Here is a 24,328-nt window from a genome sequence, read left to right as displayed (position 1 = left end):
GCAAATCGACGCGCATGTAATTACGCGTATTACGTGGAGCGTATATGCTTACGTAGAAGATGCATATTTAACGAGCCAAATGCTCGGTGTCGGGACTTTAACGCTCGTGCTTGCAAATTTTCGAACAAGACAAGAATATGGAACTTGGAATTACTTTGACACTCTCTTGAGATTAAAACAGTCTCGACAATTTTCGCCCCGTGGCACTCTCTTAAAATTCAAGTTTCCGACGATCTTGACATTGTCTGTCAGCTGGTTGGGATACCGAAGAATCGTACATTTTAAATTGATCAGAATTTAAAAGTAAATTTATTTTAATCGAAGGTATTGTAAATTTTAATGAGAGATCAGGTTACACAACATAGATTGCTCGGATTCGCAGTCTTCAAACTAGGCCAAAGGATGTCTTGGATCACGATTATAATCTCGTTATAATAAGGATGCAGGATGCATCGTTCGAAAACCTGGATTTGCTTTTTCTTTGTAGAATAATTGAAAGCGATACCAAGTGCTTTCGCCTCTAGGCTTGATCAACTTTCATGCTCCCTCGAGGCCAATTAGATTCGCACAATGTTACACCAGCTCGTGGTCGTCATTCGTAATTTCGTTTAAAGCTTCGCGAAAACAGTGAAATTTGTTGAAATTGAGCTCCCCTTGCAAGAATGCCATGTACTTTGTTACACCTTACAATTTGTGTGAGTTGCGAGTAGAGTTGGGGAAACACACCGTGATACGTGATTTACGGTTGCTCGTAAGGAGTCTGGGTGGATGTTGAGAGAGGAGGCGTTAAGCGGTTCGAAGAAATCGAAAGATCAGAAAATCTGCGGCACGGTCGGCTCTAAACTAGCGCGTGGAGGGTAGAAACGCGCGTAGAAACGATCGTGCAGGCATCGACGCAGCGTTAGGTGGTTGCGTGCCGCAGGTAATTACCGGGTTCCCCGTGGTAACGCACCAGCGATGGCGGATCCCCCTGAATCCTGCAGGCTACAGGCATTCGGGCGGATTCGGCCGACGACACGGCCACGGTGTTCCCGTCACACCGGTGGTTTCAACGCCAATTAAACACCCGCTTGTCAAGAAGGGGAAGCGACGCCCGCCGATTCTCCGAGCCCCGGCCCGATTCGGTGTCGCACGCGATGCCCCACGCTCCGCTCGACTTATTATTATCGTCGCTCATTGCCGCCCACGCGACCCGCCAAGGACTTTCTTTCTCGCCGCACCACGAAAAGCCAACGAAAAAGACTCGAACCGCTACGCGGGACTCCTTTTTTTGCGCCCCCCCTCAATTACGATCTCGCGATACTTTTTTACCGTCATCCGTCAGGTCCCAAAGCGATTGAAATTTCGTGGTCGAGCCTCGTTGCTTTCTACCGGCGACGAAAGTGTCGCGAGCGAAACGAGACCGCCGCGACCTGGATTCCTCCAGGCTGAGCAGATTCCGCGGCTAGGCGCGATTACACGGCTGTGCAGGTAATTAAAAACGAATACAAAACCCGACAGACGCGGTACTATTATCTTCGTCCTGGTCTTTCCAGAAACGCGTGTTTCGGAAACCAATTATCGCGCGAAATTCAATTTCATATTATCTTTCAACGTTTCGGGTATAAATATGTATTCGCGGGAATTAAGAACATAGGATGCGAGGGTTCGATAATTAAAGTAGTTTGAGTCATCCTTGGTAAACGATAAAAATGATTACGAACCAAGCGAAGGAATTATAAGGAAAGAATTTTGTTAATTTTGCAACGAAGGTATATTTTTTCAACGTTCCGTTGGCTTGATTTCTCGAATTAAAAATAAATCCGGTGCGTGAGCCGGAAAAATAAAATCGCGTCGCGAGCAACTTTGACAAATGTCCGCGAGCGGTTTGAAGTATGTTGCTGGCCGGGTGCGTATCGTCGGATCGCCACGCACTCGCTGCGGGGTTTCTTTCGCGAGAAGGAACAGAAAAAAAAAATTGCGGATGCATGTGGGTCGCGGCTAGGCTGGAGCAACAATAAGCGATAGTGAAAACGTATTCTGTGCGTGCCCCGATAAGACGTAGAACGCGACGCGCGCGCTTCGACGAGGGAAACTCGAGCCCCGGTGAAACTTTGTTCCTCCTCGGAACGTCTTGACCCCTCCGTGAATCCTGATCGTGCGAATGGTATTGTAAAAAATTTAACCCTTCGTGAGTCCACGTGCATGGCACTCCACGTTTCGAAAGCAACGTTTTCCCCAAGAATATTTCATTAAATAATATTACATTTATACGCACGAAGGATAGTACAATAGAAACCAAGGTGCATTCGCAGGTTTTAGTTCGTTACGTAGGCAAAATTTCTGAAAAAAATCCCGAATCAGACGCGCTATGGAGGGACTTGTTCGACGTAGACAGGCCGATGGACGCTGAAAACAGTCGAAACCTCGGTGATCGAAATAGCGCGAGGTCAGATAACCAGTTATCGACAGACAGGTGTCCGATCGTAGTGGGAACACGCTCTATCAGCGGCTAAATGCGCATTTAACTTTGCCAATCGACGTCGAAGCGAGCGTTGTCCTTCGTCCGGTCGAAGACGCGTTCGAAAACTCGTAGAAACGCCGCGACGCCCGACGGAACACTATCTGAGTACGTTAACGCGACCCAATGGCCAGGCGATACTGTCAAAAGAGTAATTTACGTTACGGTCTGATAGCGAGAGCGAATCAGGCCGTTGCAAATTTCTGCCGCGAACGATAAGAATTAGAGCGGCGTTGGCGAACCCGATAGAAAGGGGAAAGAACACACAGCGACGAGAAAAAAAACGACGTCGAATAGTTTTGGGCGTCGAGGACGTTCCGATAAATTAGTCTAAGCAGAGGGTGGAGAGAACCCTTCTCACCCCCGGCAATCAGCCCCCCGTGGCTTCGGGAACGGCGGTTCAACGCCAGTTTTAATCACGTCGCAGTCGTGGGGCGCTTCTGCCGTCACCCATGGGGCCATTTCATTGAAACACCTACTCGTGCTCGGTGTCCGACTGCTTTATTAGCTTTATTCGTGTAATCGAGCTTCTTATCTCGATGAAACCCGCCGGAAATTACGAATCACCCTCGATGCACCCTGAAAGAGTTTATCGTCTAATCGTCCTAGAGGATTTTATTATGACGTTTGTACTTTAATATAGGATGATAATTGGGTCAGCGTAAAAAAAAAATCGTAAAGGCAATTCGAGCGTTAAAAGTACGAGATGCCAGGAATTTGTTTAGACACGAGGTCCGATGGTATCTGTGAACGTAAAGCCGACATCGCGGCATTATTGCCTTTCGTTCCGTTAACCATAATCGGACCACGAGTAGTTTCAAGCGTTCCGCCATTTATGATTCGATTTGCATGTCCGATAAGAGCCCCGATGCCAGGATAATGACCGCTAAACTTTAAGAGCAACATGTGTAACGCTGCGAACGGGAATTTTGATATCGCCGCGAATGCTAATCGTATCGAAGGGTATTTCTGAGTCACGCTGCTTGCTTTACGACCACCGTACTTTTCCTCCGCCATTCTCAAAATAGTTTACAACGGAAATAGGGGTAGAGTAAAATGTCTTTAAACGTATTTTACTTCTTTTAGTTAGGTCTATCGATCGGTAGACCTTCAACCTCAACTTTCATTACTTATTGAACCTCAAGACCTCTTGAAGCGTAGAAACAAGAGTAGAAAATTCAACGACAAAAGTGTTTTAATCAATTCCTTCCTTGGCCGTCCGATTATCGGGAAAATTTCCCCAATTTCCAGCATTGTTTTCGCGAATTGAACCGTGTCGATCCGGAAACGTCGGTGGCCTAAATTGGTAGGCCCGAGAGCAGACGATGGGATGTCTGGGTATAGAATTTTCGCACGTTTCAAGAGCAGTCGTTTAAAATGTAAGGAATTATAGGCGATACGAAGGAAGTTGGTAATTAAGACGGCTCGGTACGCGGTAGATAATAATCGTGGCCGTCCCCGTCCCCGGGCGTCTGCGTCGGCGGCGATGGGCAATCAAGAAAATGCCTCGCCGACTTTTCCTACTTCCGGGTGACGCCGCGAGGGAAACGCGAGAAATCGCGATATCTTGATCGTCCGCGAGACGCGAGGACGATTCACGCGCGAGCCGTCGTTAAGAGGTACGCAAGCGAAGCCCCGATGGTCACGGGATCCGACCAGCTACCAGATAGGTGGATGGTCGATACTTTTTTTGCGCACGGCGAGCTGTTACGTAAGAGGAAGGCCGCGCGCTATCTCGGCGAATCGGTGTTCCGCGAGCTAATTACCCATCGTGCCTGGCAAATGGCTTCCGCGGGTTACACCGAACCTGGAACGCGCGCCAACTCCACCTCCAACCGATAAGCCCGGGAATTCTAACAACGAAATCGGTTTGTTAACGATGAAAACTTTTTCGTTTTCACCCGTCGTTCGCTCGACGTTTCTCCCCCGGTTCTACGCCACCATTTGGATACGCAAATTTAATAATTTTCTAGTTCACTGACTTACTCTCAATTTCTATTATTTCGTTTCATCGCCGAAACTAGAAAATGTTTTTTTTCGATGGACGTGAAACACAGTAGTGCAATTATTTCGAATATACCTTCTAGGTTTGAGGTAGTGAAATACAACAGGTTTCAGTTGACGTTTAAATATACTGTGAAAGTCAACGAGGCTTGGATAACTTTAATAAGCATCGCGCGATAACGTTTGTTTGCTTCCTGGTGGGCAAGTACGTTCGAAGGTCAGAAATTTCTTTAAATGGGGCAATTTGTTTCTGTTTACCTACGACTCAAGGTCGTCCAGGGTCATCAAAGTGAAAATAAATCCTCGATATCCAGCAAACTTTAGAAATGATTAAAACATGCTGTGCACAACTCTGGAAAGAGGAACACAATGGCTTAAACGTGTTTATCGTGTACGTATACGACCAAACTATTTCCGTGCTATTAACATGCATCAAAGACTTGGTTTCTACGGTGAATCTAGAGTAACGAATTGTGATTTATGCAGGATGTTCGGCCACCCCTGAGAAAAATTTTAATAGAGGATTCTAGAGGCCAAAATAAGACGAAAATCAAGAATACCAATTTGTTGATGGAAGCTTCGTTAAAAAGTTATTAATAATTAAATTCAAAAATTTCAAATCGTTCTGAAAAAATTATTTTCGGTTGCGCGGGTCAATTATAATCATTTTTGGTGAATACACATACTTTCGAAATCCTACCCACTTTCGAGAAAAAGTTCGAGAAAGTGCTGAAAGTTTTGGGTGAAAAAAAAGACTTTCGAATCGTTTTGGAAAAATTATTTTTAGTTGCAGGGGTCAATTGCAAACATATTTGGTCAATAGATATACCCCCGAAATCCTACTCAGTTTCGAGAAAAAAATTCCTTACCGAAAATATAATTTCTGGCCAGAAATGTCTGCCCGAATTTTCATGCGAATCTTTAAAACGTCATAACATCTGAACGGAGTGGACGATTTTAATGTTTAAAAAAGCAATCAACGCGTATTTTAGTGGAGAATAGGTACAAATCGCAAAAATATTCGAAAAGTTGGTCCTTGACCACGCAAAATGAGAAAAACCCCATAAAAATGGTCCAATTTTCAAACAGCCATAACTCCTACAATTGTGAATATATTTCAATGAAACTTTTTTCTGAAGTAGAGCTTACGAGTAACTTTTCTGTAGGGCGTCAAACAAAATTACTAAAAATGAAAAAGGAATTTTTAAGGAAAATCGACAGGGGGTAGTTCTTAAATTTTTCGACGAAAAAAAAATTTTTCAAATCGTTCTAAAAAAATTATTTTCTATTGCGGGGGTCTATTACAATAATTTTTGGTGAATAAACCCACCCCCGAAATCCTATCCATTTTTGAGAAAAAAATTCAGTACGGGCGGAACTTTAAACGTTTAACTAACAGTTTAACAAAGTCTTCATCTACAAATTGGTATTCTTGATTTTCGTCTTATTTTGGCCTCTAAAATGCCCCATTAAAATTTTTCCAAGGGTTGGGCAAGCACATTGTATACTTTATTATTAATATTAACCCCACGCGAGTGTCCGAAGTAGCCAGAAAACGACGGAGAAACTAATGGAGTACACGCGCGGGAATTTACGAAGACGTCCTGCATACTTCGACGGTTTTTCCCTCGAGGGAGGGAACCATAAACCGAAAGAGGCGATGTCGGCACGCGAAACATCGCACCCCAAAAAATTCAGTTCGCGAGGCCCGCGAGGATTTCGACGGATTTACGCATTCTCTCGTCCGAGAACGGCCATACGCGTTCCCGTCGCAACGCTGCACACCGAGGTTCTTTATTAAAGCCAACCCCGGCTCCCCCTCGGGCTTATCCCGGAGAGACCTTCCATCATTTTAAAGCCCGCCGTGATAAAATTAGACGGACAATTTCATTCGAAGTCTTCGCCACGATCGGCCGGCGACGGTTTAATTTCGCCGCCCGCGGCGATTCCACGACCCCTCGCGGAAAACGCACAGGCTGCCCGACGCATTAACAAATTTGCCGCTCGAGACTTCGGCTTAACTTCGTCTCGATACACGATTCCCCTTCGTGAATCTTTCCTGGAACCTGTCTTCCAATCGTGTCGCGTTCGACGATGAAAATAATCGATACGAGGCAAATTGAAAATTAATATTCTTCGTTTCTATCGAGGATACGAAGAAACGTCAACGAAGAGGCGAACAATCCGATGACCAGGTTTCTTTCAAAGTCATCGACAGTTTTGTAGCACGCGAAAGAATTAATTCGTCCACGCATGATACGTCGGCCTTCGCGTGGCTTTGAATAATAAAACACACGTTTACGTGGTAAAAAGGAAAAAAGAAACTGTATAAAATTTACGTGTTCGAGTAGGCACAATTACGTACCTACTTTATTTCTGGTGTTCAAAATGATTACCGTTAACGTCCGTACGTTTTCGAGCGCGATGCGTGAGTGATCGTTTCGTACTTTCGACAGCGCCGGGTGTAAATATCGTACATATTTGTAAACACGATTCCAACTGGAAACATTCAATCATGCGTGTACCTCCATTACTCTGGGACTTATCGTAAATGCAAAATAATCGTTCAATTACCGTGTTCAATAATGTATGAAAGTTAACGGTAATAATTTTCAACACCTTCTGGAGCGAAATAGATACATATTTGCAACGAGGCCTGTAATTTTTATGCGATTCTTTTTCGCCCGCGTAAACATAAATTTTGTTATTCGAGTTCATTTGGAGGTAAATCTTCGACTTTCTTCGCGCGTACGCAAAATATATTCCACAGTAAAATTAAACTCTAATTATTCTACGTTTTCCCTAGCTTCTATACACCACCCTAGTCTAAATGAACGCTGTAGTTTAAAGGGTAACGGTATTAACCCCTTAACGCCCAAAGCCAATTTGCCAGTTGTTCGCTCTGGTCATTGATATCTACATTGAAACATATACGTTGAATATTCCTTTCTTTTCCACGATCAAACAATACATATTGAAATGCATAAAGCACGACAAAATTGTGCATTCGAGGAAAGTTTGAAGGGGTTGATCGCTAGCGTCGATCTCAGCTAAACGCCGTTAGTTTTAATCACCGTTGGCCACGGAGGAATTTTTCCTTGGGACGAAGCTCGAGCTGCGCCCGACACGGTGACGGGGATTTCGAATTCCTCGAAGTTTTGGCATCGGATCGCCGCTCGAGACGGTCAGGCGTCGCGCGAAAGAATTCCCGCGGGAGAGGCCCAGGTCCGATAAAGAAATCAAACGGGCGGCAGGCCACGAAACAGTCTGGCCGTCCGCGCGACGTAATTCCGCATAAACCGCGCGCCGCGTGTGCCCGGAATCGGGAATACGGCACTTTTCTCCCCCCGTGTGGTGGTTCGCGAATGGGCGAGGGATTAGATAATACCGATCGGTGAATTCCCCGCGATCGTGAATAAACCACGTCGCGTGCGCGTCGACTTCGAAACCGAATAAATCCTGGGTGGAAGGCTCACTCTCGTAGCAGGCGTCTTCGGGCGTAACGGGCGGAAAAGCGCGAATCCGCCCGGCCGATGGATGGCAACGACGAATGTGTCCAAGCGAGCGACCAGAGGCGCAAAGACGGCTCTCCGCGCGAAGGATAAAGCGTGCGTGCACGCACTCGCGCACGTGGAATAATAATTAGACATCGCCGGTGCTGATACGAGTTCCTTGCAAATGACGTGTCAGGTGCAGCTGTTGCGCATCGTTCCGCAATGCGGGCCGGTGACCACCTCCTCTCTCGCTCCTCCGCCGGCTGCTTCTTCGACTAAGCTTTTTCCTCTATCGGTTTCGTTACACCCTTTGTCCGCGTCGCGACTCTCGCGGAGATCTCGCTACCGCGACACATACGCGATCGAGATCTACCTGGACGCTTGCCCCCCAGGTTACATCGATCCTCGACCCTTCGCTAACACGCTGTGTCCACGGGGTTGCTTAACCCCTCGACGAACGACTCAATTGCAAGTCACTTTTCAAACGTATATACTATTTAATTTTGTTTAACTTTGTCAGACTCGTCGTTATACCACAAATGAGTGCGAGTCGAATAGAAAAGACTATTTTACCACCTAACATAATTTGTGACACCAACGAAAAGATCCTGTCGAATACAAGAGGAAGATGGAAATATAGTGCTATGAGAGATGAGGAAGAACGACGATGTTTGAGGAAGGTGTAGGCATTTATAGGATGTCCGTTGCCTGGAAGAGAGTTATAATGGCGAGTACATTCGCGCGCAGACTTCGAGGGAATGCTCGAAGCGTGGGGTCGTTGGCGAAAAAGATGGAGCACGGCCATAAAAATTAATGGCCGATGTATTATCGATGAATAAACATGGTGTGTTAGGTTTTTTTCTTTTTCTTTTCTTTTTTTAGGTATTAAAGTTACATTCGAGGACGACATTACTCGCAGAATGATCGGCCACATGCGAACCACGGCGGTTCGCGTGCTGGCTGTCATTAGAGCGACCTGGGCTACCGTCTACGTACATTGTTCCCTCGCGCCAGCACCTACGCTTGTTTCCTCGCCGGTCGCTTTCTGCCGCGGCGATTCGGGATCCTGTTCTGGGCGTCGTCTCCTCGCGGTTCGCCTTCAACGAAGAGCCTTCTCGTCCGGGGAACGCTAGCGTTAGTAATTGAAGGGTTTGCCGCGCAGAAAACGGGCTATTTCGTCTTTAGGGGGAGGATAATTTCGTAGGTGTGGTTGACGACGCGAGGAACTTTTGTTGAATCGAAGCTCAAAGGAACCACGAATTCACGAAACCGACGGTGAACGAATCTGTGCTCGCTCCTGGGAATCCTGCCCCCAACCCCTTGTCGCTATTCGAAAAGAATTTACCCAGATCGTGTATCGCGTCGCGATAATGAAAGATCAATCTTCGACAAAGCCTTAATCAAATTTAAAAATAACTTTTTACTTTCCAGTTAATTAGCAAAGCGTGAAAAATTTAAGCTCTAATTGGTCTTCGACGCAAGAGCTCGTAGCTCAGTCTTTCCAGGGTTAACGAAATACGATTCCTTCGTAAAGTTCTTTTTGCCGACGGCTGTTTATAAATTTAGATTTCATAGACGCGTCACACTAGGAAATACGAGACAACCTGAGGTGACTGCTCATGCAAATTCTAGTTCTTTTGTATGGCATGTTTGAACAACTTGTTGGGGCTGCGCGTGTAGCGAGGTCCGACGTCGGAGAATGTAACGAAACTAAAATGTTGTGAGCATAGCGTCTTGTAATTGTATGAAAATCAGTTTCGAGCATGTTAAGCGTTCCGAAACACACCGTTTCTTAGGAATGCCTCGTAGCGACGGCCATTTCCCCCCAAACAACGATACTTTTGATTTAAGGCGATTCCTTATCTGTATAGTATCTAATAAATCAATCTATAAACCGATACTTAAGAAAAATTGGAGACATTTTCTGTTAGAAATAAAAGTTGTACATTATAAATCTGTTCCAATGTATGAATTTAACTAAATTTCAAACGAATCAAGTAGAGCGCGCGAATGTCGTTTAACCGTGTTGGTACGTTCGAATCAGTGTAATTATTCTATGTGTACCTGGTATAGTAATTGCGCTATCGAAAGGAAAAGTAGACACATGCCCGTTAGACAAGACAGTACAACGACACAAATGGATTCTTGCTATTTCTAAGAGAAAGTTAACATCTCTAACACGAATCAAGTATTGTGTTTTCTTTGAGCAGGTGTCTTGCTTAGTGTCAGAGCTGGTGACTTTCTCCTAGAAATGGCAAGAAACCATTTGACCCATTGTACATCCTTGACACTGGCATAGTTTCTAGAATAGGATCCGGTGCGAAAGTTTCATCTATCCAAGGTATTTTACTCTCCTTTCGTTAGCTTTGGTTGGAAAATTGGATGAATTTCGCCTGTATTAAGATTCGTCTCTCGCCACCCAGGTAAGTTGTCTAATGAAAAATAAACTTGGGGTCAAGATGGTGGTATCAAGATACCATTCTTGGATGATTCGTATGACAAAAGGGCTGGTCGTTCCGAGTTTTACCCACTTGGGGTGGTAGGACCAGAGGATATAAACGTTCGTGCTCTTTGAATTAAGTGGTTATAGACTACGTGACCAGGCACGCTAAACGTCGCAACGCTAAAAAATAATATTTATAGAATTGCACCCTTCGGAGTTGGGAAATCGTAGATGTCTTATAGTCAACGAGTTATCTTGTCAGACGATAAAAGCTATCGACTACTCTGCGCGTATAGGCTTGGTCTTTTCTATCAGACTACCGAAGGTCAGTGAAAACTGGGTATCCAGAGGTCCGGGTTCATGGGGTGACGGCGATAAAACGGTTTTCCAGGCCAGGAGTTTCTCGTGGTCTCCGAGCGTTTAATTCGGATCGCAGCGGATCGTGCGATAGATCGTCGAAGGGATAACAGTTAGATCAATCGTCGTGGAAGTTTTCGTGGCAATGGTAGCGAACGGGGCCGGAATGGTCGAAGGTAACAGTGTTGCGGCACGGGTCGTTCGTTGCACCGATCGTCTGGTAATCGAGACACTGTAAGAAATAGAGAGAGCAACGAAGGAAACGGGGAAAAAGAGAGGGTACTTCCCACGGCGATTCGCCGTGGCGCTCGTCACGAATCGCCTGACAACGATGACGACGACGACGACGACGACGAGGAGGACGGGAACGACAACGACGACGACGGGGAGTCGAGAAGACCGGGGGACTCGTTTCGCGGGTAACTTGAACGGCTCGATGAAGCGGCGTCGTCGTGTTGCGCCATTGAAAATATCCTCGAGGAATATCCTCGGCCCTAGACGCTTCTAGCCTAGATCAAAACCCGTAATCACGAGGTAATAATACCCGATCACGGAAGATATTGCACATTTCCCCGGAATCACTGCTATTCCCAGGGAAGATGCCCCCGACGGGGTTGTTTGGGAGGTCTTACTGTTCGCCGACATGCAATCCGAAATTCGCCAGGCATCTCTTTCCTTCCTCGAGAACCTGCGCGGCTGCCGATCGTGCCGCCGCCAGCGGCTCTTTTACGGCTTCTCCTCGTTCTACTTTGCCCCTCGATTTTACGCTCCCCTACCCCTCCCCTCGACTCTACCCATGATCGTTTTCTTCTTCTTGTATCTGTTTTAAGAATTACATCGACGATCGGCGCGCAGCGATTTCGTCGATTCCGCGGTTGCGATAGGCATCCTTCTTCGAGGAAACGGCGCAAGTTGCGGGGTGCCGGTAATTTCGCGCGATCCTAACCTCCGACTACCGACGCTCCGTCGATCCTTTTTTCGTCGTGGAACGAACCCGTGCGCAAGAAACCCGCGGCTCCCCTAGTCCACCGTTGGACGAAAACGAAAGTAAATTAAATCGGGGGCAGCATATCGGAAGATAAAGATCCAAGGCAATTTAACACGGTGACTCTCGAAGGTAGTTCTTCGGCTAGGAAAGTCGAGCATGCTTTCGAGGCGAGGCGACGCGATTCCTTAATTGATACTAGGTTTAGATAAGACGTTTCTCTATTACTTTTCTTCGCGTATACTTCCATTCTTTCTAATGCTCTTCATCGTCTGTTCTCTGTGTCTTTCCTACCTCTAACGTCTTCGCGATCAGTCCGTCCTCGTATTTGGAATTTTCTAGCAGTTTAATCGCGTTCGCCGTGTCACGGGGGACATCTGGTAGAAACCGATAGGCCCCGAATCGAACGGGGAAAGAGAAAAACGGGGAACGACGACGACGACGATGACGTCGAAGACGACAACGAGAACCACGGTCCGGGCAGGTAGGACAGGTTTAACATAGTGCTGGCTTTTTTACACCGTGGCCGAACAATTCGAAGGCTCGTGGACCGAGCGAGCTGGCCGATGGGCCCTTCGTGAAGGGCCCAGCGCGGTAGAGGCGGAGGCGGAGGCCAAGGGCGGACGCGGCCAGGGGAAAGAACGTCTCGAAGGGTGCCTCCAGCCAACCGTACCATTAATCATCAGGGTAATTCCATAGATGGCTGTTGGCTGCTCGAAGGAGCGAGCGATGCATGCCAAACTTACCTCGTGCCTTGCCTACCGAACGACCTGCGAAAAGACGCGTTATCCTTCTGTCCGGGCTTCTGTCTCTTCTCCTCGACTAAAAGTTAACCCTTCGGCTTCCATCGTGCCCTTCTCGTATGGTAATACGTTGATCCGGATTCTGCATTTTTTATATTTTCTCCTCTAGTCGGGATTAGCGACGTTTGCAGATTCCGCAAGTATCGCGAAGAAGCGTCATTTTGTTGTTGATCAATTTTTTTTGAGCATCTAACAACGCGCAATTAATTTTTGACTTTAGTAAATTGAAAATGCTGCAAATACCCTTTATCTTGAAAAAATCCCGACAGATATAAATATAATCGCAACAGTGGTAATTTTACATCGCTGCAACATTCTGTCCATTTTTATTGCAGCTCGCAAACTCACTGAACATATCAACTTTCTCGCTATTAGTGAAACTCATTACGATATGTTTTTAACTGATTCCATCTAACACAGTTAATAAGTATAATCTGGAAAGCAAGAGCACTCGGAACGCAAATCTATCAGAAACTGAATGAAACGTGTTTATAAATCGCATTGTTTGTCCGACGCCCGTAACCACGGCCATCAATGTAACGCGTTACGTGATATAGTGTTACGAATACAATTTCAACACAAATATCGAGTTATAAAATGGGAAATATCTCGTACAATAAAGTAGCTGTTCGAATAATCGGACATGCCCCAGTTGTTGGATATTTGGCATAGTTTTTTTTTTTAATATTAATTGATTTGATGATATCCGTGAGTTGTATACCATATAATGTTATTAATTTTTACACGATCTCTATTTTCAAGCATTTTTAGCACCGATAACATAAGTACTTATAAAATTAAAAAATTATATCATCGTAAGATAGACCCCACAATGGAGGATTTAACTTTCCTGAATGAATCTTGCGTACCTTCGTTTAGGAAAGAGTTCGAGCGTAGAGAACGACCACCATGTATACGAGTAATAATAGAAACGTGGATGTACCGTTTGAAAATTGTCAAAGAACATGAAAATGTGTGACAACGATCGTACGTCACGATAAAACGTAATGCTGACGCGATACGTTTGTATTCTTACGACACATCGAGAGGTACCAGAAGGTCCAGTTCCGTAGATCTTATCCACCGGAACGTGACTTCTATGATCCGACGCCGTGGCTGCAAATACGACTTACGAGTTTTTGGAGATTCAAAGTACGATTAATTGCATCCAGTACGGTGGCACGTTTTTCGCGAACCTCGGCTGTGCGCCTCGGTTTTTCTCGGTGTTCGGCTCCAGCGTGTACGCGATCGAGCGCTTATTGATTTAATCTGCGGTCGTATATCGTCCGGTTCTTACAGCGTCTGCCAAACCGCAAAATTTATGTTGCACCATGACAAAAACGCGTGCCACTCTATATATCACTCCGGAGCAAGTGCCGAGATACGAGCACCGTACGATGTGTGCGGGGCGCTGTAATTAATCGAAAAGGTGCGAATTATAAGGACATCGTTCCAGCGTATATACATTCTGTTTAGGTAATACCCGCCCTTATGGTATTTAATTAACGAGCCGTCAAGTCGTACGATCCTCGAACGTCTTTCCTATATTTACGGACCCGTGATGGCCAAGGAACTCGAAAGCCTTGCTGTCAAACACTGTAATCAACGGAACAACCGAGTTACGATACGGTTATAAAAATATCGTAAAGGCCACGGTAAAACATAAATGCCAGAATTAAATTCAAACGGTAAACAATTATTACATTCCTTTGACGTCATCTTTAGCGCTAATTGCCAGTACAAATTGACGATCCATTCTACACATTCGTCTCCGATAAGCTTTTGTTTTACGAAATAGTTTGTATTTATGGCAAATTATTATTATCGAATGCAATCCTTTTCTAAGCAATTTAAATACCAAAAATAGATAGATTTTTTGCGGGTTTAAAACACCGTGTAAAGGGCAGAAGAACAATCTCCAACACTTAAGTTTCTATTTAAAACGTTAAATTCTCTTATCGTGTACCCTGTTATTCTCTATCGCATCAATTTCCATACACCTGTTACAAAGCTGTGTAACCGTCGGTTATTCCATGCCGATATGCATCGTACGATGTATAGTAATTTTAGTTGTATTAATCGTGCCTCTAACAAACCTGACACACACTGTGATAACACTGACATATTTTCTACATCGACGGCGCTATCGAAGCTCATATTATCTACAATTCTATTACAAACGAATATCACTTATTTTATTCGTTACCATCTTACTGTACGGTTCTTCGGAATCTCATTGTTTCGAGCGTTAATTTTATTTCTATTTAAAGACCGTTGAAATTGTCGCGTAGACTTTGATTTGATCGCGATCGAATTCTTCCTTGACCCGGTGTACCACGAATCGTTGGACGTTGCGGCAACTCCGTCTCGATTCGCATATCTGGCATCAACAAGGTAGACCGGCAAATTCCCCGGAATAATTCGATGTTAATCTAGGCGAGGGCTCGGCCGTGCCGAAAGCGCGCCGAAATTCAATCGTCGGAGCGCGCGGCTAATTTCCAAGGCACGATGTCCTCCGTCGTTTAAGGTATTCCCTCGTCCGCTAATATCCATCGTTAACGAACTCGCTACGGCTTGTAGCCGGTCGTCCGTACACCGTGTATTCCGTCCAGTTTCTTTCTGCGCAAGAAAGCCGGTACACCGTTGGCGGGACTCGTCTCTCCGCGGCTCGAGTCCGCCTCGTTGTTAAATCCGCGGCGAACAAACCGACCGCCGGTAGGATAGCCGCTCAAACACGTCGTCGAACGTGAAATAAGGATTCGAATCGCGATCCAGAACGATCGGAGGGACGAAGATGAGAGGCGGATGGGCCCCGGGAGAAGAGCTGCTGCCCCCTTCTCGATGGCGGGTTCGAACGAGAGGGGGAGGGGCGGGTGGTCGCGGCAAAAAAGATCGAACTCATCCGTGGAGACACGGTGGCCACCGGGCCGTCCGAACGATGTCAGCAGTTTAATCAATGCATTTAGCCGAATTCCTGTCTGGCCCAAATAAAAGGCGAGACAGGGGGAGGTTAAGCACAAAAAACGCGACGCGCACGACGGATCCCTCCGCCTTCTTCTGTATTCCCATTTCTCTGTCTCCTCTGCCTTTTCTCTTTGCCCCGGGCACAAAGTCTCCGGGGGCCCACGGGGCCCGCTGCCGCCCCACCAAGCCCCTGTCAACCGCCAAAAGTTGTTAAGTATTCCGCGGATGTATTCCGCTCCCTGCCTCCTCCTCCCCCCCGCGCCTCTTTCGCCTCACCTTCGCTACGGGCAAACTCTTCTTCGAATAAGGTACGTCAACCGCGAGGATGACAACCGGACGGAAAGCGACTGCTCGACCGACCGGGCCCCTCTAAGGGCATCCTCCATTCACGTTTTCGAAGCCGGACGTTCCTGGCCCTAGATACGCTTCTTTCTTTTTTTTCGGAATCCCATTCGTGCGCCTAGCGATTTCGATATTTGATTAAACGTCGACACACACCGTAGAGATACTTAAACCAGAGGAACGAGACCCTAAAATTATCGTTAGTATTAATCTTTTTCTAATAGAAATATCAGTGGCCTCAGTTTCGATATTTGGAAAAGCGATCTACGCCGATTCGTTGCATCGAAATTTGTCCAACTTGGAGGAACGTAGAATACGCGATCCACTATACTGTAGCAACAATGTTCCCGATAAAAATAACACGTCGGAAGATAGAACGCTCTTTCTCGGTTTCCTCCTCCCAGCTTTGAACGGTCTACGGCGTTGAAGCACTATTTCATTGACAGTCAACGAGTCTGCCGCGTTTCCTGCTCATCCCCGTTATCTCCGCGAGCATCTGAAAGCCCGACGAATAAATTTCGACCCGTGTCTCTCCGTTCTGCGACCTTTATCCACCGGTCTGCGACGTCGATCGACCTCGGAAAATCATCTTACGCGAGGTTTCGTCTCTTCGCGAAGCTCGTCCAGTCAGTTTCGCACGACTTAAGCGTCGAAAGGGATATACATATATGTACGCACCAAGGTCCAAAGTTCTCGTAAACATTTATTATTATTCGGTACGGAAATGAAATAATAAAAACGACGCAAAATCTAATTTTTCCTCAATTTCCGACTACAGAGTACTCGAATCGAATAAATCACATCTTATATTTCTGTTAAGCGAAACTAGATTCAATTTTTTAATAAAATAACACAGGCGATCCCAAGCTTTCGAGCAATGACGTAGGTCATGTTTGGAATCTTAGAATGGAGTGGTTCTAGACGCGTCGATGTCAAATTTCCGTTTTCCAAAACGATTCTCGAATCCTTCGTTTCATTTTCCGAGCCAGACGGTCGACGTACGCGCGTTATCGAATCTTTTTTTTCTTCGCGAAGGACGAACCTCCGCGCAAGACCACGGTCCGACCGCAAGCTCGTTACGCCTGTCGGAAGTATAAATCAACCGCAAAGTTATTCCGCCGTGCTGTCGGGGAACTCCCCGCGGGGCGACTTCATGAAAACTGCTACCACCTTCTTATAAGCGACATCGCTCCTCCGGAGCACCGGCGCGTCCATGCCGTTCGATGACTACGATCCGTTCCTGATAACGACGATTTATGACGAAATAGACCCGCGTCCCGATAACGAACAGTTCGCCGTTGCATCGGTTTTCGCGCGAACGCTATACGAACTTGCCTCGAATTCCGCGAACGACGCCAAGCGTGAGAGAATTCCGTTTTTAATCGACGGCGCGCGCTCGCTGACGAGACAATCATCGGTGTCATTCCGCCGTTGCGTTTCCCAAACTCTTTCGATCGCGAAACACTTTCTATTTTCTAATATTCGGTTGCGCAACAAATCCGTTCGCGTTTCCTTGCGGGAACGTTAAACACTGCCGATTTTACACGTAACTTTTCTAATCGATCATCAGCCGTTTTATAACCTGCTATCTTTTGGATAGCTTAAATATTTATAACGAAATTCCTCGTTTTTTACTAACCGATTCTTGCTATATATTTGCTATATAGGCAATTCTTATTATCGAAATAGAGAATCGCTGTTTATTTTTTAAAAGATCGATCCAACGGACCTGCATCGACCAGACATGTTTTATTCGATTCAAAGGGTACCGCGAACCACCTTTCGAACCACACCTTGTGCAAGCGACTCTTCCAACACAGAAATAGACGCGTACACTTTTGAGCCGTGAAAGCGATCATCGAGCACGTCGGTTTATCGCTTCGGAGACGAATCTCGCCGTCTTTACGATACCATGAAGCCGTTGTGTCGACGCGAACAAATTAGCGATTCTTTTTCACCGTGCATAAACACCGGAGACGCGAACGGTAATAACAGAACCCTCGTAACGCCATGAGAATCTAATTGTGAGACGACCCCGGCCACGAGAAAAGGTCGCGTTTTCTCGATAATAAAGGAAGAATAATCATAATGAGGCGGCAAGCCCCGCGCGTGTACAGTTACTCGCAATAACGCCGGGTGAAAAATTATTGGCTAATAAAATAACGCGATAAGGGAACGGTCGCGCGGCGAACCCAAACATTGCATCGTACGTAATTGCAGATCTGATGCGATCTAATAATTATTCCGCTCGTAATTGCATCAAAAACGTTTCCGGAATAATTTGTCAACCGATAACGCGAATTTAATTTGGTCTTCGAATCGAATTCGACCCCTCCTAAGTTACCATTATCGGATCTAGTAGGCAGACACGATTGCGTTTCGTGGTTTAAAATTAGCAATGTAACAGTAAGACGCAAATACAACTCAGAAACTTATCTCATACTACTCCCTATTTTTTAAATTGGTTAAATTTTGAAACGTCGATTAAAAAATATTTCCATTTTTAAAAATGTCTACGAATTCTGACGTCCTCTGCTTGTTTTTCCAAGGTAGCGTTAATCGTTTCTCGATCGAGGCGAATGAAAATTTTAATTCGAGCCTAGTATCATTCCCCGTAGTCCAGGACGGTATCAGGCGACAAGTAGACGCTGATAATTGCGAATTCTATCGCGACCGCGTGCTCCGGTCGCGCTGAAACAAGCAAAACGCTGCTCGAGCGAAACGTGCACCGCGGAACACGGTTTTCGAGCGATCGTGACTCTTCTTGTTCCCACGGGACCCAGTTGGGCCCGACTTTTGTCCCATGATCGAGCAAACCGGCGGAGAACCCGAACGAGCGAGCATCCTTCGAGCGGACGAGGCCGGACGTTCGCGCACGCACTCATGACGAACAGACGACAGGCACGTAGAACCGTGACTTCTACGTGTATCGTACAGTCCCCGCAAGGAATTCGTCCCGTCTCCGGTCCATTGTTCGCCGTTACCTCCGACAGTCCTCGCTTTCAACAATATACGTATCAAGTTTCACCAACGACAGCCTCGCAAGTAATTAAACGAAACTCGACAAAGCTACTTCGCGTTACATCAAATTCGATGCACTTCAAGGTCTTCCTCTGTATCTAAGTCTCTAACGAGGGAAGTCAAGAGTGTCGAGAGGGGTCCTTACCGATTTTAAGGAAATTTAGTAGTAGTGGAGAAAATTTGGTATCTCTATGAAAAGTATAAGAAAAGCTATTACAGTGTTGTTCATCTTTATCTACCTACACTTATCTATAAACAAGGGGTGTTTTCACTCTAAAGAGACGAATTGCAATGGTGAAATTTACTGAAAACTGGTCCTAAAGTCAATCTTGACTCCAAGAACAATTGCATGTAAGAACGTTTTCTCCTGGGTCTTTTTTCTGGTCAAGTCTATAAATTGCCAACAACACCACCGGGTCCATGACACGTTTCGCTCCTTCCTCGACTACCACTCGCTCTTTTGCACCCTGTACCGGTCTAATACAGGGTCCCAGGGGTCCCACTTGGAGAGAAAGCAGTATGGACCCGCCAACTTTACCAACATTCTTTACACCAAATTATTACCAAAGATTTTCGACCTGATCAAAGCTAGAAAGGCCCTCTCTTTGCAAGCACTTTGACGCAACGTTCGAGGACTTTCCTATAAGAGAAGTCGATCGCAGAACTCGGCCGGAGAGATCCCGTCGCGATGATTTGTCGTAGAAATCCGCTGGAAGGCGAACGCGACACTGCTTTTTCCTCGGGGCCGAGATTTAATTGCCCGACGATTAGTTCGCGCTCGGACCCGTCTCCCGTGTTCATAGTTTACTCGTTAACTCGTCGCTTTTAATTGCTCGACATCGAGCCGCTACCGTTGCGCGCCGGCTCCAAAACCGCGCTCCAGCGCCGAGTTAATTTACGGATCTTAAGCACGCGGTGTAGTCGGCTAACCGGTAATTTAGCCCTGCATAAAATTAAGATTTTATACCCGCGACAGCCATTAAGTTATAACTTTTACGTTATCCTCGTTAATGTTACGCGATATTCGCACGATCGACTTTCCCGTTCGAGTCTCTCATCGGCCGAGCGTATGTCTTTACTGATCGTTACAGGTGAACGAACTTCTGGAATTTGTTTACACCTGTATCTGTTCCCTGATTTATTTTTTATTTGGTTCCAATCTTTGCTAGGGAAACGAGAAACTACTCGGGGGAGCTTCGAAACATACTGCCGGTAATTCTACCGTTTAACGACCTCTCTCAATCTTAATTGTTCGATTCCAGCTTCGGAACGAGATAAAAGCTTACGAAATAATTCTACTCGGCCTAAAGTTTTCTTCGCTTCGTTCGGGGTTTAAAGAACTTTTATTGCAACCTTTTGATAATAATAGGATTCAATTGAAACGATTCCACTGTAGAATACTGTTCGAAATGCGTTCTGCGTAATTGATGAAGCGGACTGTACGGCCGCGATGATAATATACAGAGGAGCGCTCAGCTCGGCCACCGTCTACGTGACACGCGTTGTCTACGTGGGTGCTGAACATTTTACGACTTTCGGTGCTCTTGGAAAAAAAGCTCGACGGTAGACTCTCCTCTCGAGCGTTTCTTTGCCCCTTCGGATCTCCCGTCAGATTTTTATCGACGCCGACGAGCTTCGTTAAATTCCCATCCGACGCGTCGGCTCGGCCGCCGGCGCCATTGTCGTTCGCCGTTTGCTAGATTCTAGCCACCGGCTAATTAATAATTTCCATGAAAAATCGCGTTTAATCCGCGGCAGCGCGTTTCATCCGAGCGAACGAAACGCTTTCTTTTCTCGATTCGTAAATCACTCGCGTCAGCCAATTAGGACTGACAATAACGCGTGGCTCAGCGGCGCGGGTCTGAATTAAAAGAAACGCTAGACGCTTCGGTAACAGTTTATAACGATACCCGGAAGAATCGTCGAGCGCGAAACCGTCTGATATCGCGTGACAAATGTGTACCGCGCGATAAGCGCATTCCCATTTCGCTGCCTCGAACTCGGTGTTTCCCCTGCCGTGAAAATACGCAAGCGTACGTTAACCGGGAAATAATCGTTTCGCGTGATGGTCGGTTTTAATCGGGCCGGACGCAGGGCTTTATCACGCGACTGTCAATTAAGGGCAGTAATGTCCTTCGGGTTATTACTCGATCGGGATCGACCAAGCAACAGCCCGAGGGACAAGTAGCTGAAATATGTTCGCCTTTATGCTCCGTGACAAGATGATAGCACGCCCCTATATTATTTTCATAATAATAATACCTGTTTCTTGTAAACATTAAGCCTTTGCGGTACCATGACACTTTTAGCGTTTCGTTACGCGTGTACTTTTTAATACGAGCCAAGCAATAAGTTAGGAAAATATATTCTATCGTTATTTATAATTGATCCTTGCTCCTTTGACATGCTTTATGTTCGTAATATGTTTCGTTTCTTTGCACTTGCATTTTCTATCAAAATACGTAACAATTATGTTCAATATTCAGAGTCCGGGGTCCATCTGGAACCGTACTGACACGATTTCACCTCCGCCAGCCGCAGTATCGTTACGCGTTCGCATAAACGCGAGAATGTCCGGTCGTTCCAACCGCGAGACGCTCCAAGAAAAGTAGATTCGATCGACGCGTCCGCGACGGCTGATTTTCGTCGTTCCCCTTTTTTTCTTTTCTTTTTTTCGCGTCTCGTCGCAGCACTTTCGGGGTCTCGGCTCTTCCGCTCGTTAGGCGGAGAGTGTCGGGGCTTATGCTAATTTTAAGCAGTCCCCCTCCAGTCGATTCTTTCCTAAAGCTATTAGGCGATCATCTCGGATAATCCCGCGATTCCGGGTTTACTCGGGACACGACTTTTCTAAGTTTTCCTCCTTCGGTGCCGGCGGACTCGTCGAAAGCCGGCCGGCCGCTCGCATATTCCTGTTTTTTCTTCCGCGGCCAGACGTATATATTCGCGCCCGTTGCCGTGAACGGGGTAAGACCAGGGATTACGACGCCAGGATGTACGCGACGCGTTCGACGAAGAATCGTTAAAGGACCCACGTTAAAACGTAAGCCACGCGATTCGCGCGACGAAACGAATTACACCGCGATCATTCGTTGAGGGATTATTCCGGCCCAAACATGGAGAAACATAGACATTTTAGGAATTTTATAAAAGAAACTCGAATACCATCGATACATTTACGTTTGAAACGTGGAACTGTCGTGTAAATATACGTAAAGCCAAACGAAACGAGGAAGTACTTATTGTTGCAATTTGTGCGAGGGGTTGATCGACGACTGAGCTCTCGAACGGTACGGTTGTGCGAATAATGGAGACAAAAAAGAAATTCTAACCTGCATTCTGTAACCTCGAGTGTCCAGTTTCTAAAGTGCAAACTTTCAGTTTCCTGCGTAGGGTTGTTGCACAACAGTGTCATTTATCACGAGTTTGACTTCTGAGCCGCGTGTCAAGCAACCGATACCGATAGAATTGTTACGCCAAAGAGAGCGTCGATTAATTCGGCAAGACGTTGCGAAACCTTACGAGCTCTCGAGAAACGTATCCGTACGGTAAAGCCACGAAGGATTAGTTTTTTTGTTGCTCGATAAGACTTCTGGGTGCTTCTAAAGTCGAAAGAGATATCGAAAGTTCAAAGTGTATATCGAAGCACGATAAATTTACCGTTAATATCAATTTCACGAAGATCGTACGATTACAGAATTTAAGATCGAACCAATTCTAGAATACACTTTGAAAAGAGAATAGACTGACCAAGCTTCTAAAAGAATCCAAACTTTCGTCTAAAATACTGTAAAATAGTTTACTCGCTGATAACCAAGCGATCGATTTTTGTAATATTCGAGAGGAGTAAAAATAGGCTAGTAAAGCGATAGTTCTATTACGCTAATCTATTCAACGAGGAAAGAATACGGGATCCGTCGGAGGAACAATTAAAGGCTTACCACGCGAAAGAACCGAGATCTCATCGCTGTCGAACTAATGACCGGTCTTTAATCACTGCCCGGGAAACGGTGGTGGTTTCAGAGTAATTTAACGGTAATAGAGATACAAGGGTGGCTCGGTTTCCAACGGGTCGACCGGTCAGGTGCGTCTTTCCGTGGACGTTGGTTCCGACGCACCTGTCCCCGTCCAGAAGCAGCCTGGCTTATAGAGCGTCGGTTCTATCGTTGATCTATCAAATTGGCCCGACAGATAAGAAATTAGGGGAACCGTGGAGAGGGCATCCGTGACGGAACACCATGGCCGTTGTTCGGTCCTGGACACCCTGCCCGTCTCGCACTAAATTCCCGCGTCCGTTCGCGTCTCGGTAATCTCACCTGCTCGCCACGCTAAATGACTACTCTCTCGATTCCCGTGGCTATCCACGGCATCGTAATATCCCGCTTACGCCGACGACTTATCGCACAGCCGCGATGTTAACGACTTTTTATCCCCTCGCGTTTCCCTTCTTCCTTTACGTTCCCTCGAATCGTGTGCGTGTGCCTTTGATGTCGCGGATAACGCACCGTGCCGTCGCGCGATCCTTCCCTCGCGATAACCGGATCGTTGCCAGAAGTAGCCGCGCGCTTTTAATAAGTCCCGTGCAAAAAGACGGAGCGCGTTACTCTTTTCGCGGGACGAGAAAGGGTCAGGGGTTGGTCAACGTCTGGCCCCGGGGCCTGCGGATCCACCAATAAACAAAATAAACACGCAGAGCTTTCTTTTGCGTCACCTGTCGAATTATCATTTGAACGACTCGTGCTCGTATCAGAAAGAAAATTAAACATTGAATTATTCTACAGGAGGAAATCGTTCTGGACTCGAGACTCGGGACGAAAGAAGCCTTCGATAGCCTGTGGACAACTCGAAAGACTGGCGTGAGTTTCGGGTAAGTTACGATTCCCACCCTTTAACGGCCAACTACGATAACTAGGAATTTATTCGTGGCCAATAGTAATGAAATAAATAAACATCGTCGACCACAACTGCAACCTATGCTGCCCGAGTTTCGCATCGAAGACAAAGCATATACAAATCCTATGAAATGTGTTACAGATCGAATAAATTGCTAGACATATTTATGATAGACGTCTTATCGATTACCTATTGTTGTGACTAAAACATAATTTTTCAAAATAGTTTGCTAATGAGAAACAAATTGTTAAAGAAGACATCGAGTTGGTCCAAGCCCGCGAAATATACTAAATTTTACAAATTACGTTTTACAAGGGCGATGCCTATGTTTGTACACTGCTAAGTAAACGTATTTCGTAAAATCGATGGCTCGAAGCGATGTAGCAGGTAAGAGGAATTACCAACGACTGCGAATTAAGAGCGTCGAGGTATTTTCGGTAAAAGTCAGGCAGATTCGACGAACAATGGTTCCGCGATACGGGCTCTAATAGATCCAAGGAGACTGTTATAAAACTTGGCCCGCGC

At 46.1% G+C, this 24,328-nt stretch overlaps 1 long non-coding RNA gene across 5 annotated transcripts in view; it reads left to right on the top strand.

The window, feature by feature from the left end:
- LOC143351899 (uncharacterized) overlaps positions 1 to 24,328 on the top strand; it is a 259,623-nt gene that overhangs the window by 192,238 nt on the left and 43,057 nt on the right. For 3 of the 5 annotated variants that reach the window (XR_013081831.1, XR_013081829.1, XR_013081832.1), the window contains one exon: positions 23,692 to 23,777. The exons of 1 other annotated variant lie outside the window; for it this stretch is intronic. This is a non-coding gene — a long non-coding RNA (uncharacterized LOC143351899). Of the gene's footprint in view, positions 1 to 8,880; positions 9,890 to 23,691; positions 23,778 to 24,328 lie in introns of those variants that run through there. One more of the 5 variants, XR_013081833.1, reaches the window with a different exon arrangement.

The sequence above is a fragment of the Colletes latitarsis genome, chromosome 2 (assembly GCF_051014445.1).
Source record: "Colletes latitarsis isolate SP2378_abdomen chromosome 2, iyColLati1, whole genome shotgun sequence".
Taxonomy (NCBI): Eukaryota; Metazoa; Arthropoda; class Insecta; order Hymenoptera; family Colletidae; genus Colletes; species Colletes latitarsis.
This window is presented reverse-complemented; position numbering and strand designations above follow the sequence as displayed.